At 43.4% G+C, this 13998-nt stretch overlaps 1 long non-coding RNA gene across 1 annotated transcript in view; it reads left to right on the forward strand.

Annotated features, from left to right (window-relative positions):
* LOC121328035 overlaps positions 1–9009 on the forward strand; it is a 20460-nt gene extending 11451 nt beyond the window's left edge. The window contains exons 2-4 of the long non-coding RNA XR_005951633.1: positions 223–288; positions 1994–2076; positions 8970–9009. This is a non-coding gene — a long non-coding RNA (uncharacterized LOC121328035). The remainder of the gene's footprint in view (positions 1–222; positions 289–1993; positions 2077–8969) is intronic.
* The last annotated feature ends 4989 nt before the right edge of the window (positions 9010–13998 follow it).

The following is a 13998-nucleotide window of genomic DNA, read 5'->3' on the forward strand; positions in this document are numbered from 1 at the left end:
GTGCTGTACATTTGGGTTTTGCTCCACTAAGACATCCAACTAGTGGTGCTGAAGCTGCCCAAGCATGTGTTCTCCAAGGTGCTGACAAATGGAACCGTGTTTGATCTCCTGGGATGTGAGCTAAAAGGCACCCCTTTGGAGCACAGAAGCCAAGTTTAATTTGCCTTCGTGCTGAAGAAATCCTACAAGCTATTACTGATGATACTTTTCTTTCTGACACAGATGCCTCTACTGCTGCACCCCTTTTCAAGTTAGTAATCTGGATGCTCATTACAGAGCCCTACCTGGGTAAGTGGAATGCCTTGTTCAGATCCTGTTATTTCAAAAGGGAAATTATTTCAGATTCCCTTTGCTTAGAGGTTTGAGCCATTCTATGTTCCTGTCAGCCTATATTCCTTGTTTCCTGTACAAAAGGAACATGCTGTGTCTAATTAGGCTTAATGGCATAAGCTGCAATGCAATGAGAGCCATACCCTGATTACTGTGGGGCCTCATATTGGGTATGCATCCCACTCAGTAGGGAATAGCCCTTAAAAACCTGCATCCTCACACATGTCCTTTAATATTCAGCCCTTTCTATAAATGAACAGTAGGTGGCACTAAGAAACCGAAGTTTATGTTCTTTCACCAAACACAGCAGATTTCAAATTAAAACATGATGCACGATGTATCTGATGAGCATACAATAATCCTTTGTGAAGAATTATTGTGAATGATGTTTTGAACAGGTTTTAGTATATATATATATATATATATATATACACATACACACACACACACACACACACACACACACACACACACACACACACACACACACCGTATTACTTCAATTTGGCGCCGCCCTCGTATTAAAGATGCCCTCGTATTGATGCCACAAAATAAAAACAATGTGCTTACTATCTATGAGAAGAATTAGTTTCCGTTTCTCTTGCAGAGAAATTACAAACAAGGAAGTTACAGTGAGAAAAAAATAACAGAGCAGGATATATTGTAGTTTTTACAGAAATCTAACTGATATTCTGAGGTAATTTTTGGTGCAGAAAAACATCTACGTCACACATCTTGTCCCACCCTTAACATCCAATACACACTCCTGATTTGCTGGTACACTACTCCCCTGACCTTCCAACTCCCACCTAATAGGCTCTCGATAACCGTCGCCGATAAATGTACTGTAGTCAAAGTAGGTTAGCCACACACGTTGCTACAGACAGGTAGGCTACCGTATTACAGAAAATAAGCACCTGCGATACTTCTAAAATGTCATAAATCATGTAATAAAATATTGCAGCATTTGAAAATCGTAGTATTATTAATAAAGGTCGCCCTCGTATAAAGGCCACCCTCTTTTAAGCGCCACAGACATTTTGATCAATTTAAAATAAATGCTGTGGTGCCAAATTGAAGTAATATATATATATATATATATATATATATATATATATATATATATATATATATATATATATATATATATATATATATATATATATATACCATCTTCATCATCTTCAGCCTTTTTCAATCCACTGCTGAAGGCCTTCCCGAGATTCTTCCACAAAAGCCTGTCTGCTGCGTCTCTCATCCACGTTGCTCCAGCATAGTTTTCTAATTTCATCTTGCCATCTTCCTGGAGGTCTTCTTGGTTGCTTTATATCTCTTGGGATCCAGTGTAGTGTCTCTTTGGTCCAGCGATGGTCTGTTCTTCTTGCTACATGTCCAGCCCACTGCCAGAAGGCGAAGTGACATATATACTGTTGTGTATTTTTACAGATTGTATTATCAGAAAATTCTTCATGTAGGAAGGCCAGATGAACTTCAGGTAGCTCGGTTTTAAAGGCGTCCTAGTACAGCAGCAGGTTACAGGTTTCAACAATACGCATAATGACAAGATACTACACAAAGTACACACTACGTTTACACAGTACATACACTTGGTCTATTTAAGAACTGGAACAACAGTTTTGCTTTTGTTTTTTAATTACTACAGGAGATGTCAGATCTGTAGCAGCAGAAAAAACTAAAGATTTTCTTCCTGCAGCACTTTTTACAGATAAATGCCACAGACATTAGGTAGGTAATGTGTTATGTGCCTGAGGCAAAGTGATTGAGTGGAAACAGGTGCAGCAGTGATACAGTGCATGGTTAAAGAGACAAAGAGTTATAATCCAATTGGAAACAGGTTTTATTAATCCAGGTCTGACGACCAAATAATAATCATTGGAACCGCACGGCCCGAAGTGGTTTATACCACTTATAACACGGCTACCTGTCATTTGTGGGAAGAAAAATAATAAGAAATAATTAAAACACATTCAAATTAAGACAAAACCAGAAACTTTTATTGTGTATATATCCGCAGTGTAATATAGTCCCAAATTTTATTTACTTAATTGTTCACTTATTAAAAATAAACTGCACATGTTCGTTTATTGTGAATTTCTGTATCAAAAGTGCCATCTCACTAGAGGACAAACTAGATGATGGGCGGAGTTTCAAATTACACTAAGGAAGTAAGGAGAGCAGCTGATAGAGACTGAAGCCGGATCTATAAACTATAAAGTTTACACATATTCTAGTACGTTTTCATTCTTTTGGATCTCAAAATATGTTTTTGTTATTTGTCAGACACCCTTGTGTCCAAGTCTTGCTAGATTAAGTTGACGATCGAACCAGACTTCACGTACCAATCCGACCGCGGTGTCAGGGGACAGTACCTCAGTTTCCTGCAGATGTTTAAAATCCTGGCCGGTAATTAGACGGGTCGTGTCTGGCCTTGTCGTTACCTGCTTTTCTAAGAGTTTTCCTGACTGACATGAATACATTCCTGCTGGTTTTAAACTCGCTGTCAGCAGAGATGTTAAAACGCTAGTTTACCTACCATAAACCTGGTTCCCGGAAAGAGAAGATGGCCACCAAACATTGTTATGGGATACACTCCTGCCTACTTGTAGATGTCACTGAGCTCCTATGTCAAAGCCTTTCCAGCCTCAAGCAGATCTTGCAGAAACTGCAAGATGGCAGGTATGGGACAGGAGATTGGATTATGACCGTTAGAACGGCACCAATCTTGAAACCATCTCCACTTACAGGCATACAGTAACCTAGTGGAATGCGCCCTAGCATTCTGCGGTGTACCCACAACCACATCTGAAAGCCATAGGGCTGACCAGCGGTCCCTTTCAGGGGCCAGACCCATAGCTGGAGCCTGCCCGGCTCCAGGTGCCAAAGTGTGCCTCTCGCCTGACTGAGAAAATCCCGGCGAAGCGGGATTTCCCAGGGTGGGCTGTTCAGTAACTGGCACAGGGATGAAAACCAGATTCTCCTGGACCACCTGGGGGCTACGAGGAGAACTGACGCCTTCTCCGACCTGACTTTCAGGTCGGAGAAGGCGAGAACGTGTAAAGGAGCGCTCTGGGCCATACGTGGGTTAGGGCATCTACACAGAGTGGACTGTCACAGAAGTGGAGGGAGTACCATAGGGGGCAATGTGTCATCTCCGCTGAGGCAAAGAGATCGACCTGCGCCTTCCCGAACCATTCCCAAATGCGCTCCACCACCTGAGGGTGGAGCCGCCACTCCGACGGATGCGGGCCCTCCCTCGAGAGGAGGTCCGCCGCCCGATTTTCCACGCCTGGAACATGCGTCGCCTGAAGGGACAGCAAGTTCTGTTGGGCCCAAATCAGCAGCCTGAAGGCTAGGCGGTGCAATCCCGGGGACCGAAGGCCACCCTGGTGGTTGACATAAGCCACCACTGATGTATTGTCTGTGTGGGTCAGCACATGGAAGGCAAGGAACACCGCTTGCAGCTCCAACTTGTTGATATGCAGGGACGTCCTGTGGCCTGACCAGGGCCCGCTGACTCCTCTGCCTTCGCAGACCGCGCCCCAACCCGAGTTGGAGGCGTCCGTCGTCACTACCCTGTGGGTGTAAACCACCCCCATTCAGACTCCTTGGCGCAGGTGAGAGGGATCCTCCACCAGCACAGGGCTGCCATACACGAGACACACTGTCAGACGACGGTGCCTGTCGCATTTGGGATGCAACCAGAACGCATTGAGCCACGCCTGCAGCGGGCGCATACGTGGTAAACCCATCCCGATGCTGATATTGCTACAGCACAAGACAAGGGGCACCCTCGATCCATGTCGAAACAGGGAAAGTTGGTGCTGGAGAGCTGTGTTGTCCGACAGGTGAGCTTACTTTTAATCGGCTCTAGCATCCTAAAGGGGAGACCCAGTCTCAACCAGATGCTTCATCAGAAATAGCTGTGTGGGCACCATTCCTTCCTGCGACTGGGCACATTAACCAGTCATACAGGCAATCCATCACCCTGATCACTTGCCGCCGCAAGGGAGCGAGGGTGTCACCCGTGCACTTGAAACGCACGGGGGTAAGGAGCCAACGGCCTAGCGAGCCACCATACGGCTCAGCCGTGTATTGAAGCACTTAGGCCCCAAGGGTGCAGACACACCGAGGGCACTGAGTGAGGTAAAATACACTACTGGTGCACCGAGCATCGGGGACACAGAGTGTTATTAACACAAAGCATCGAGGCATGGACGTGAAGTCAACACAACCCGGGGTAGTGCATAGCAGACACTGGGCTGGATACATAGCTTGAGTGACTGCAGTATGCAATCAGGAGAGCAGTACAGGGGAGCGCACGGTGCTGCACCATGATGCAGGGAGGTGATAACCTGGTCCTGGGCCGCGTGCAATCACACCACGTGGCAGCGTATAGTGTATGCCAGAGTGGAGCACAGACTCAAGGAGCTGCGGTATTTTTTGCAGGAACAAAGTGACACATTCCCCATGCCAGACGGGTGACCAAGCACGCCAATAGGCGGACTAAAATAAACCTGCTGATTCAACTCAACAGTGGGACCCTGCAGAGGTGGGTCTCAGTAGAGGAATCACGCTGCTACTACTTTTTCTTTTCAAACTGCAAGGCAGTAAAGAAAAACACATATACACAACAACAAATGTGAATGTAAAATAACAGGTCAACATGGCAGAACATGTGTCTGTTCCGTTTTGTTTTATAAACAGCGCGCCGAGTAGGCGGGCTGAAAAGGCTGACGTATTCAACTCAACAACAGGAACACAGCAGAGCTGGGTCCCTGTAGAGGAGTCACGCCACTACTTTCTTTTCAACTGCAAGGCAGTAAAGAAAAACACATATACACAACAACAATTGTGAGTGTGAAATCACAGGCCATCACGGCAGCGCGTGTGACTGTCTTGTTTTGTAGACAGCGGGCCAAGTAGGCGGGCTGAAAGAGCTGATGGATTCAACTCAATAGCGCTAACACAGCAGAGCCACTTACGCCACTACGTTTTCTCTTTAAACTGCAAGGCTGTAAGGAAAAACACATGTACACAACAGCAATTGTGAGTGTAAAAGCACAGTCACCACGGCGGGGTGACACAAGCTGGCGGATTCAACTCAACAGCGAGACACAGCAGAGCTGGGTTCCCATGGAGGAATCCCACTTATTATTACTTATTTCTAACTGCACGGCAGTAAGAAACGAACACACATACATACAGGCGGGCTGACCAAGCCGACGTGTGCAACACAACAATGGACGCAACAAAGCTGGATTCCGGTAGAAACCATATGACATTTTCTCTTTAAACTGCAAGGCAGTAAAGAAAACACATATGTACACACCCAATTAAAACGGCGCGCCGAGTAGGCGGCTGAGGGAGTCCAGCAGAGTCAACTCTACAGCGGAGCACGGCAGAGCCAGGGTCCGATGGAGGATCACGCGTCTCTTTCTTTTAAACTGCAACAGAAGAGGAAACATCAAAAAGCGAGCGCTGTGAGGTTTAAGTAGGCTGCAATCGCAAAGCGATGCAGGCTGTTAAACAGAAAAAGAGTAACACAGCATAATGGCCGGACAGGGGTGTCTAGCCTGGACTATGTGCAGTCACATGACTGGGGCAGCGCATAGCCTACAGCGGAGTGGAGCACCGTCTACAGGTAGAGGCAATGAGGCACTGTTGCGCTAGGTCTAATGTGGTCAAGTACTGTGTGCACTGCGTGCAACGTCTACCGTGCAGCATCAGATACCACTTGCACTGAGTACTGCATGCACAGAAACACTGAGTACCGTGCAGCGCCAGGCACCGTGTACCGTGCAGTACCGGCGCACTAGCCTGTATCGGTACAGTGAGACAATGAGCACTGTGCGCACTGTAGTACCAAAGTAGCACGGGCAGAGTTTTACTCACCGCAGTATTAAAAAAACACCGGGGCAGCTGTGCACAGTGTCTACCCTGACCACGTGGTCACACACCTGAGCAGCGTGTAGCGTACACTAGGGGGCACAGGGCCGAAGCCGCAGCGGGTTCATAGTCAATAAGCACCCGCGCACCGTGGTACCGAAGTAGCACGGGCAGAGTCTCACGCACCGCGGTGTTAAAAAACACTGGGGCAGCTGTGCGCGGTGCCTACCCTGACCGCATGGACACATGCCTGAGCAACGCGTAGCGTACAACAGGGGGACAGGGCCAAAGCTGCGGTGGCCGATTGACTTACAAACACAGTAATAAAAACAGTTTTTAAAATACAAAAAACAGTTCAATATTACAGGACAGATGGGGGAAAGCACTCTGTCTATTGATTAGAGCGACCTACACAAAGGTGGTTTAAGTTTCAACCCAACAATGAGGGAAGCCTCGTGAGGAGTATATAGCCGTGCCCGGCGAAAGCAACCGCAGAGCGCCTAGCGCTCTACGTGAGTACAGGGACGCGTTCAGCTTAGGGTAACCACCCGTCCCTAATTGGGCGGGACAGTCCTGAAATGTAAAGATCAAGTCCCGGTCCTGGGCTTAATGCCTCTGGGACGGCATTTGTCTTGAATTCGTAGACAGTGCAATCTTACAGTTTAGCATCAGTCAAACTATAGCTTATGTAATAGGTTGAAACTAAGCACTGCCCTTTTAAGGAAGAAAAAAAAATAGTTTCAGCGGGAAGATATTGTATCTATCCAATCAATATGGATGAGGGGCGGGACAAGTAGGCTTGGTCTGAAGCATGATGGAGAATACATTTTCTGCAAACTAATTTTTTAATAATTTTTTTTCCCCTTACAACAGAACTGCTATTTATTTTCTTGTTTTTTTTAGAACGAACTGTGCTACTGAACGTTCTCTTCTAAAGCAGACCTTGCCAGCGAACTTAATTTTTTTAAAAGATAGATTGAGAAATTGGATTGGACTGAGCTAAAGAGCTTTATTGTATGTGGATTTCCTTCCAAAAAGGAGAACAAGAGGGGTTAAAAGACTCACAGTTAAGGAATGAAACACCGTGTTAGTTGTACTAAAAAACAGCTTACACTGATTGATTTTTTTTTTTTTGTGTGTAGTGAAGGTGCCGCTATTGAGTATATATTTGTACTTGAAATGTTAAAGTTTGAGTGTTGAGATTTATTATTCTTAACTGAGAGTATTGTGTAGTTTGGGGTGTAACTCTTATTACTGATAATTGGTTAATTGGGTAGCTGTCACCTGACAGAAGGGGACCAAATTTAGAGTTCAAGCTTTTCTCCCCAAATGGAAGTAGTTGCTGTTGGTGAAAAAATAACACAGAAATTAAAGGAAAGTTTTAATTTTATTTCAGTTTAATTGTTTTTTTGTTGAGTTGTGAAGCTAAGATTTCTTGTAAACCGCTGTTAAGGGATATCTTTAAACTAAAAGTTATTTCCTATTATCACTGACGTGACGGTTGTAATCAGGCCCTGTGATAGACAACCCCACGTTACACGTTACGTCAATGCTCGCTTGCCAGTTAAAAAAAAAAAAAAGTATGTTTTTATCCAGGCACACTCACAGAAATCTTTCACATGGTACGCACAACTAACCACACCAACATCTCATCTCATCTCATGCCGATAACGACTCTGCATCAACGTGCTGTAAAGTGTTTCAGTCAGAGTGCTACATTTCTGTTCTTTCCTGAGTTTCCGCTTTTGAAAATGAATAACATAGCACGCTGCCATCGAGACAGAACAGCAGCTACAGTGACAACAAAATTTATTTCAAACCTATTTGAAATACAGACTTAAAGGAAAAATTAGCTCAAATATTTGATGCTGGTTCCATTTCTAATCATTTAAATCTAACAATCACTACAAATAATCATTGCTCCGACCCCCCCCATCCCCGGTCATCATAGTTCAGCTACAATCAAAACAAGGCCCAACCGCGGCTGGTGGGCAAAACTCGACAACGGGAACAAGGCAAGCGCGGTCCTGTGGAGTAATAGCGCTCTCTGAAGTAAGAAGGGGTGAAAACACACACAATTCTTTAGAGGAATACTTACCGTACTAAGATGGACAGAGAGAAAGAAGCAGCCTGACACGCGGAGCGAGCAGGTGCTGAAAGTCAGAAATAGAATAAAAAGCCTACGAATTTTTAAACTAAGGGGAATAGTAGCTTGTTATAAGAAGTCCATGCAACACAGCTTTATACCTTAACTGTGAGACTGAATTTTCTTCCCCTGAGTGACGATTAAGTACCCTCGGGAGGCGGGACCAAGGACGTCATTGGGGGAAGGGGGCCTATCGGCAGCTTTGACATAGGAGCTCAGTGACATCTACCAGTAGGCAGGAGTGTATCCCATAACAATGTTTGGTGGCCATCTTCGAATTGAAAAGGAACTTCTACTGTTAAAATATGTGTTTAGTCCAGCTAAGCGTTATAAAACTGGAGACTGAATACTGGTTTAGTTTAACTTCTTGCACGGGCATACAGTTCCTTTATGTTAAGATTTTTTAAAATTTATTTCCATAAAATGAATGTCCAATTTTTTTTTCTTCTTTAAGTACATTAACCAGTCTATGCTGTTTTTTTTTTTTTTTTTAATATTGTTTTCTTCTATTTCATTTATATGTTCCTCATCAACTGTTGTGTCTATTCTTGCTCGTGCACTTATTTTATTTTTTAATTTTTTTCAGATGGACTGCTGTCTTCACTCAGAAAGTTGGTGTTGTACCAGTTATGTGGATTCTCATCCCCAAATATATTAAAGGAAATAAGTGAAATGCCACTCATTTTTGGCAGTGGTTTTGTAACTAATAACAAATAAAACGGCAGTTTGTCATGGAATTTAGAATGTAATGGTGATTTATTCAGCGTGAAGCGGCTCATTAGTATGCAAGCCATGGTATACGCTATATATATGCATGGTCATGTGATGCTGTTTATCATTCAGAGGTGGTTATTTTTCCAAGCCATATATATATATATATATATACACACACACACACACACACACACACACACACACACACACACACACACACACACACCCACACACACAAAATGTATTCTTCTTTGTTCTGCAGATCTTTAAGAACATATCTTACAAGTACTGTACAAGTCTAATAGCTTCTATCTATATATGATAAACCCTTTTTTGCAAGTTTTTTTTTTGCAACATGTAGTACTGTATCTTATCTATGAACATATAATTATATGAACTAGTCGTTTTTTCCTCAGATCTTGACATATATATCATTAAAATAGACAAAATATGTTTCTGTTCATGTGCTTATCAGACAAAACATCACAGCAGTGTATGTTTTTGACGTGGGCACTAATTAAAGAGCTTATTTTACAATTACTCTTCAGCCAAATTCATTTGACCATAATATTCTGTAACTCTGAACTGACCTATCATACAGTACTTGAAGCAATCTAATGGTAAGAATAAAAGGCATTATAACAACGCCAGATTTATGAAATCGGCCATGTAAAGTGATCTCAGCATTAACACAATTGAACAAAGGGGGTTGTTTTTTCTTCTTTAGAATAATGATCTCATCACTGTAGTTCATGTTAATACTTCTAGTTATAAAATGTGATCTCAATGTTAAAGAGCAATTGACACCCATTTCATTTGCATGTGTTTTTACTTCCCCCTTTGTACATTGTTCATGTTGTAGTCATTGTGATTGTTCCTTTTTACAGTGACACGAGTCACAACATTTGAATAATTGCAGTATAAACTGTTCAGAATGATTGCAAATATAATACAGAAAAAGTGTATAAAAATGATGTTTGATGATCCTTGCTCTTTGGCATAGTGAAACGCCTTTGGCGTCATTTGTCAATGTGAACACTATTCACTACTGGCAACACATTCCACAGAACGATAAAAAAGGGCCAGCGCTGTCTTTTCAGTTTGGTTGCTCTCCTTACCTTGGAACCCAGACATTTCCAATGCTAATTAAATTGAGCATTTTTAAGACTTTTTTTTTGGATTTGGTGAGACCCATTTATCTTGCCACCACACTATAGATTCATTTCCTGCAACAGGTGTTAGGACCTTCCCTGAGCCTCAAATTACTGTACATTTCTATCTGCCACTGGGATTGACTGTTTGATATCAATCAGCAGCAGAATCAGCATGCAGAGAAAGGTTGAATATAAAGGCAGTATGTCAGACACTGTATCCCCTTCAAGGACACTAGTTTTCCATTATACTGTTTTCCACTCCCTTATGTTGTTGAAAGCATGGTAAAGCACAGATATGCATTCTTAATCATCATAAGTAAGGCATAGTAAGCAAATTACATTGACATGGCAAGGGTACCCGTGAGAAAAGCATGGGAAAACTGCAAAGCTACTGTAGCTCAAGGGGTTTTTATGCCAACTGCAAAGGGAACTTAAAAATCTGTAGGTGGGTTGCTATTGGATACCCTATTATTAGACCGTTAATACACCTGTATTTCAGCAAGAGCAGATTCAAATCCCCTTAATTTATTATAGTTTTAAATTAGATTTAAAATGTATTGAGAAATAATGTTTTCATCTATGGAAATATGCCTCATTGCAGTCTATAGCTAACCCATTTATTCATGAGTGGACACAGTTTTATTTATTTATTTATTTAAAGATGTTCTCTTGTATGAATAATACAACACCATGCTCTTCCTTGCAGGGGACATTTTTAATACTATTATTTTCATAATATTATTTTATATTATTACTCAGAATATATTTTATATTTAGCCCCACCCACATTAAAAACCTTGTGTAGAAGGTGGCCATCTCCCAAATTAATTAAGTGATTAATTTGTTGCTAATTAGGAGATGGTCAACTGCATACAAGCCTGCAGCTCTATGCACTCGGGGCGGGTGTTCGAGAGGAGGAACGAGCGTGAACGAGAGGCGAAAGAAACAGAGATTAAAATAAAAAACATAGGATCAGTGATAGCAATCTGCCCAGTCTGAAGTGTGCTTTGTGTTCATGATTTGTTTTGTTTAAACTTTTGTTTTGCTCTGTGAGCAAGTATGTTTTTTTTGTTAAACCTTGTATTTTATTTTTCTGTTGAAAATAAAATGGCGCATGCCATGTCTTTTGCCCTGCAGTACTGCCTCTGGCCTGACGTCACCACAAAGCCATCCTTGTCACAGTAACTCTTTTAGATTACATGACATACATTGCCATTAACATTAATTACTGTTAACTGTGTCTTACTTAGGTGAGTGTTATTTGTGGGTTAGACCCAATGAATCTGCTCACGACAACAGTTTAGTGAAACAAGACTTTTTTTAACAGCATGTCGTAGAAATACAGAAAAGGCATTATTTACCAATTCTGGAGATACAGAGTGGCAGTCTTCTCTCCTCCCTCTGATCTAACATCCTTTCCTCATTGTCACTGCTTCTCTTTACATCGTTCCTCAATCCATTATAAGTGTTCACCAGGTATAGCTTAACCTTCCTATACTTTGTCTCATCTGGCCACTTCTGAGTTTCAAAAACAAACACACTTATAACTCATGCATTAAAAACATGATACAAAAAGACACAGAACACCTCAATATAGCATACCCAAATAAGAAGTCTACTGACTTGTTGCATAGACATGTGTCATGCTGTCACCATGCAATTATATCAGCTAAGCAGATGTAGTTACAGTATAAGATTATGGACCGTTGGTAATTACCCAGTTATTCCATTCTAATTACAGTGATGTTCATGTCCAGTAATCTAAGTTCTACCCGAATTTTCTCCCCTTCCAATTGCAAAGTCACCCTACATATGAGGTCAAAACATGATGCAGCAGGCTGAAGCCCAGCTGCTGTAGACAGTGTGTGTGGGAATATAAGGTTGGCAGGGATGGGGTTAAATCTATTCCTGCCAGCAATCACAGGGGTGGCCATTCCCCAATTAGGTCATTTATGCTAATTGGGGAGTGGCCAGATGTATAAAAGGAATCAAACTTCCTCCAGCAGGCAAAGGATTTCTCTTTCACTTTTATACATGTAGCTTCTTTTATACAGATGTAAACCCATCCCTGCCATACACCTTACACCCCCCCCCCCCACACACACACACATACACACACTATTTACATCAGTATGGCTTCTGCCCTGCCACACATGGGATAAACTTTTCATGTGAAGTTGTTCATTTTAAGTTATCCTGTTACAATACAATTTTACAAACATGAAAATGAGTGGTTCTTTCATTTCCAATTTGAGACGTGCATGGAATCCAAGGTAAGAATCTTGTTTTGTCATTTAATTAAAACTATAACATTATTGTGACAGGGTTGGCTGAGTGGTGACGTCAGGCCAGAAGCAGGAAGAAACAGAGGCAGTACTGCAGGGCAAAAAGACGCGGTGTGCGCTGTTTTTTTAAACAAAATAAAACAAATATTTCAACATAAAAACACTGCTCACAGAGTAAAATAAAAGTTTAAACAAAATAATCACGAACACAAACAATAAAACAATCCTAGGTCATGCTGGACAGTTGCTGTCACTTCCTAGAATGTGTTTGTTTTTCTTTTTCAGTTTCCTTTCTCCTCTTGCTCTCCCGTACTTCTCCTCTGTACTCGCACCCCTCTACAGAGAGCTGCAGGCTTTTATGCAGATGACCACTTAATTAATTCGGGAGATGGCCACCTTCTGCACAAGTTTATTAATGTGGATGGGGCTTCCCATCCATGCTGAAACACAGTACAAAACAAACCACACGGCTGGTGGAGGTGGGAGCGGCTCCTTCTTGGGCTGTGGATGCACCATCTTCCCCCCCTTCAGGCGCTGGACGCTTGGGCTCCCCCTCTGGGCGCTGGATGCTCGGGCTCCCCCTCTGGGCGCTGGATGCTCGGGCTCCCCCTCTCTGGGTGCTGGATATTCGGGCTCCCCCCCTCTGGGTGCTGGACGCTCGGGCTCCCCCTCTGGGCGCTGGATACTCGGGCTGCCCCTCTGGGCGCTGGGTGCTCGGGCCCCCCCCCTCTGGGCGCTGGATACTTGGGCTCCCCCCCCTCCCCCTCTGGGAGCTGGATGCTCGGGATCCCCCCCTCTGGGCGCACCGACTCCTTACTCTTGGCCTGCTGCTCTCCCTTTAGTGGTGGAAGCAGAGGTCTCTTGTGAGGTTACGGAGGAGCATAGCCCCTGGCGATGAAGGCAGGAACAGGAAGCCCTTCCATGGAGGTGACGATAGGAGTGGCAAGCAATCCTTCTCCAGCCATAGGAAGGTACAGGTGGTCGTCGGGGCAGCCGACGACCCAGTGGCCCTGTTCCCCACAGGCAAGGCACAGGTTCTCGGCCTCAAGAATGCTGAGGCAGGCCTCCTAGCTCCTTTCTGGCTGTCTCTCCACCTTTCCTGGCCTAGGGCAGTTGATAATGGAATGGCCACTCTCCACACCAACTCATTGTCTCCACCAGGCAGAAGTATTCGTCCTTCCCTGGGTCCTGGATGCTGGGGAGGCTGCTGCTGCTGCCTTCTTCTGCTGTGTTTGCCTACGTTATTATTATTATTATTATTATTATTATTATTATTATTATTATTATTATTATTATTATTATTATTAATTTTTTTTAAGAAAAAGATTTTCCAAACCAAATTAAAAAAACACAGTCCTTCCCTGGTCTGACTTGGAGACTGTGATTTATAAAACACAGGACACCATATGTGATCAGGAGGGCTTGAGTGGCTGTATGCTGACGTCACGGACCAGGAAGAAGT

Source organism: Polyodon spathula, chromosome 15, assembly GCF_017654505.1.
Source record: "Polyodon spathula isolate WHYD16114869_AA chromosome 15, ASM1765450v1, whole genome shotgun sequence".
NCBI lineage: Eukaryota > Metazoa > Chordata > Actinopteri > Acipenseriformes > Polyodontidae > Polyodon > Polyodon spathula.